The following is a 4641-nucleotide window of genomic DNA, read 5'->3' as shown; positions in this document are numbered from 1 at the left end:
TCTCCAACCCCCCAAAGTACCCCTGGTCCTGTCTAGCCCCGCTGGCCGGAGCCGGACTGACGACACGCGCCCCTGGCTTGGTGCGTGGAGGACGAACGGGCCTTACCAGGCTGACGACGCGCACCACTGCCTTGGCGCGGGGAGCAGGAATGGGCCGGACCGGGCTGACGAAGCGCACCCTTGACTTGGTGCGGAGAGCGGGACCGGGCCGGACAGGGCTGACGAAACGCACCACAGACTTGGTGCGGGGAGCAGGAACGGGCCGGACAGGGCTGACGACACGCACCACAGACCTGGTGCGGGGAGCAGGAACGGGCCGGACAGGGCCGACGAAACGCACCCTAGGCTTGATGCGTGGAGCCGGAACGGGCCTCCCCAGGCTGACGACTCGCATCCCTGGCTTGGTGCGAGTAGCAGGAGTGGGCTGGATCAGGCTGACGGCTCGCACCCTTGGCTTGGTGCGAGTAGCAGGGACGAGCTGAACCAGGCTGACGACTCGCACCCTTGGCTTGGTGCGAGTAGCAGGAACGGGCTGGACCAGGCCGACGACTCGTACCCCTGGCTTGGTGCGAGTAGCAGGAACGGGCTGGACCAGGCCGACGACTCGTACCCCTGGCTTGGTGCGAGTAGCAGGAACGGGCTGGACCGGGCTGGCGACGCGCACCGTAGGTTTGGTGCGAGTGGCAGGAACAGGCCGGGTCGGGCTGGCGACGCGCACCGTACACTTGGTGCGGGTGGCAGGAACAGGCCGGACCGGGCTGGCGACGCGCACCGTAGGTTTGGTGCGAGTGGCAGGAACAGGCCGGGTCGGGCTGGCGACGCGCACCGTAGACTTGGTGCGGGTGGCAGGAACAGGCCGGGCTGGGCTGGCGACGCACACCGTAGGTTTAGTGCGTGGAGCAGGAACAGGTCGGGCTGGGCTGGCGACGCACACCGTAGGTTTAGTGCGTGGAGCAGGAACAGGCCGGGCTGGGCTGACGACGCACACCGTAGGTTTTGTACGTGGAGCAGGAACAGGCCGGGCTGGGCTGGCGACGCACACCGTAGGTTTTGTGCGTGGAGCAGGAACAGGCCGGGCTGGGCTGGCGACGTACACCGTAGGCTTAGTACGTGGAGCAGGAACCGGCCGGGCTGGACTGGCGACGCACACCGTAGGCTTTGTACGTGGAACAGGAACCGGCCGGGCTGGACTGGCGACGCACACCGTGGGCTTGATGCGTGGAGTAGGAACAGGCCGGTCCGTACTGGGAACACACACCACTGGCCTTAACCGGGGATCAGGAACGGGCCGGACCGGACTGGTAACACACCTCAGTCTCTTACGCCGTGCCTCCACTACTTCCCTCCCTCTACTCGCCAATGGCTCCCGTAATCCGGTAGCCTTCTCTCCACGTCTCCCGGTGGCAGCCTCCTGCTGCCCAGCCGCCCAAGCCATGTGCCCCCCCCCAAAAACTTTTTGGGGTTGCCTCTCGTCCTTCCGACGATGGCCCTGCTGACGCCGTTGCTCCTCTCTCGCCAGGGCCTTGATCCTCCCCCAAGGTCCCTTGCCCCCGAGCATGTCCTCCCAGGACCACGATTTGCCCACCTGGGCCATCGCCAGCCTCTCGATCTCCTTACCCGGCGCTTCCTCCCATGTCCAGTCTCCTTGCTCCTGGACACGCTGCTTGGTCCTTCTTTGGTGGGTTTTTCTGTCACGATCGTCTAAGGAAGCGGACCAAGGCGCAGCGTGTTTAGCGAACATGTTGACTTTAGTTAATTAAAGTACCAAAACAAAATAGACTAATCGTAAAGTCCACAGTAACTAAGACTGACAAGGAACAAAAACCCACAAACACAAGGTGAACACAGGCAGTTTAAATATGGCTCCCAATCAGAGATAACGAGCCGACAGCTGACACTCGTTACCTCCGATTGGGAGTCACATGAACAGACAAGACACTACAACCAAAACCAACACACAACCAAATGAACACACCCTATACCCAACACAACCAAATGAATACACCCTGGCTCAACCTACACAGTCCCGGAGCCAGAGCGTGACACTCACTGTCCCTAGGACATCAGGTACCCCTACAGTATAGTCTCACTGTCCCTAGGACATCAGGTACCCACAGTATAGCCTCACTGTCCCTAGGACATCAGGTACCCCTACAGTATAGTCTCACTGTCCCTAGGACATCAGGTACCCCTACAGTATAGTCTCACTGTCCCTAGGACATCAGGTACCCCTACAGTATGGTCTCACTGTCCCTAGGACATCAGGTACCCCTACAAGATAGTCTCACTGTCCCTAGGACATCAGGTACCCCTACAGTATAGTCTCACTGTCCCTAGGACATCAGGTACCCCTACAGTATAGTCTCACTGTCCCTAGGACATCAGGTACCCCTACAGTATAGCCTCACTGTCCCTAGGACATCAGGTACCCCTACAGTATAGCCTCACTGTCCCTAGGACATCAGGTACCCCTACAGTATAGTCTCACTGTCCCTAGGACATCAGGTACCCCTACAGTATAGTCTCACTGTCCCTAGGACATCAGGTACCCCTACAGTATAGTCTCACTGTCCCTAGGACATCAGGTACCCCTACAGTATAGTCTCACTGTCCCTAGGACATCAGGTACCCCTACAGTATAGTCTCACTGTCCCTAGGACATCAGGTACCCCTACAGTATAGTCTCACTGTCCCTAGGATATCAGGTACCCCTACAGTATAGCCTCACTGTCCCTAGGACATCAGGTACCCCTACAGTATAGTCTCACTGTCCCTAGGACATCAGGTACCCCTACAGTATAGTCTCACTGTCCCTAGGACATCAGGTACCCCTACAGTATAGCCTCACTGTCCCTAGGACATCAGGTACCCCTACAGTATAGTCTCGCTGTCCCTAGGACATCAGGTACCCCTACAGTATAGAGTGTGTTGCATGACATATTGCATTGCATTGATCATGGTGAGTACATCATCCACACATCAATGATGTGACCAGATGTGGAGTCCTTCACTGCAATGTCACACAAGACATTTTATTTTGATAACACATGTCACATGCTATGCTATATAATATTTTTCCATTCACTGCACTGTCCAAATTATAGAGGCATAAAGCTTTCCAAGTGCAAGATTTTACAATGAAAATAAATGCTCAATGTAGTTAGAATTTGACCAACAATGGACATAGGCAATTCATGTATTTGCAAAAATAATGTTAGCCTACACTAAGAATAGATGATAATCTCATAGGCCTATATTATACTTTAATGACATACTGTAAAATGATTATACAATTCATCGAACGGGACAATTCATTCATAAATCCTCAAGGTAAAGTTAAAGACCAGTTGAACTTAAAATTGAAGGTAAAGGTGCGACTTCTACAGACATGCATTAGTGTCATTGATGTCTAAAGAAGCCAGCCAGGTTCAGTTGGAAGCCAGCCAGCCACATATACATTCTAAAGCACTGGGTAAATCTGTCAGTAAAGAGCTAATTAAAAAAACAGAAGGGCCGATTGCGTAGGCTGTCTCTCTCCTGTGTAATGTTTGGCTGCAATATTTATTTTTAGCGTAGACCTGTCTTGAGGTAGTACATAAACCTACCGCTGTATCTATGTTCATGTTTCTCCACGTCAAAAGCCTGGCAGTATTTCAGTTATTTGTGTAAAAGAGTAGAGTTTATGAAATATCTCACCTTCCAGCGAACAACCCGGCGTGACAAAACCAGAGAGGGAAAAGGAACGTAAATGTATGTGAGACCTATTGGTCGACTGTCATTTTACTCCCTGTTCAAGAGAGTGCCACTATTGGACAATTTGCCGTCCATCAAATAAAGTTAAACCTACATGCGGCAGTATTGTGGAAACGTGTAAAATCAGCGGTTACAAAGTTTCCATTCATAAAATGACAAATGACACTCAGATGGGTAACCCCATTTGTTTTCCAATCAATATTGATAATGGACATAATAATTTGGAAATGTGGAATGATTATAACAGTACATGGTCAATAAGGGCAGATTTTTCTCCAAGATGTTCAAACGTTTATAGATGACCAGCAGGGTCAAATAATAATCACACACACACACACACACTTATTACACATGTACTACATGTAGTAAACAAATGGCAAAGAGCCAGTAGCCTAATAACAAATCATAATGTAGGTTATTATGTAACCAGACCAGTCTTTATGCAGTTATTTTGGGATTGGATGGTCAAGGTGTGCCACACTGAATCCAACCTCAATGTAAGTACAACAATCTGAAACACATACCTAATTATTTGGCGCGACTAATCCACTAGTCTCAAAAACCTGACCCTAGGCAACAGTGACTAGTCAGGTTGGGTTTTCCAGACTATTAATCCACCGCATGGAGTTTGTTTTGCTGCTGAGATCGGCGCAGCCACTGCCAGGGCCACATGGACAAGACCACGCAGCTCTCAAACTGTGCTCTCGAGCCATTTAGCTCTCCAAAGCCTGCTGTTTGAAAAGGAGTAGAGTAATATAACACAGTATATATTGTCTTGATGAAACATGTCAAGCCTTTGCACCTCCATCGTCACCTGTATCCATTCTGTTACTAGGACAACGGACTAGGACAGTTATCAATTGATTGTGACTTTATAGCCTACATGGA

This window comes from Coregonus lavaretus, assembly GCF_964263955.1.
Source record: "Coregonus lavaretus genome assembly, chromosome: 4".
Classification (NCBI taxonomy): Eukaryota; Metazoa; Chordata; class Actinopteri; order Salmoniformes; family Salmonidae; genus Coregonus; species Coregonus lavaretus.
Note: the sequence above shows the minus strand (reverse complement) of the source record.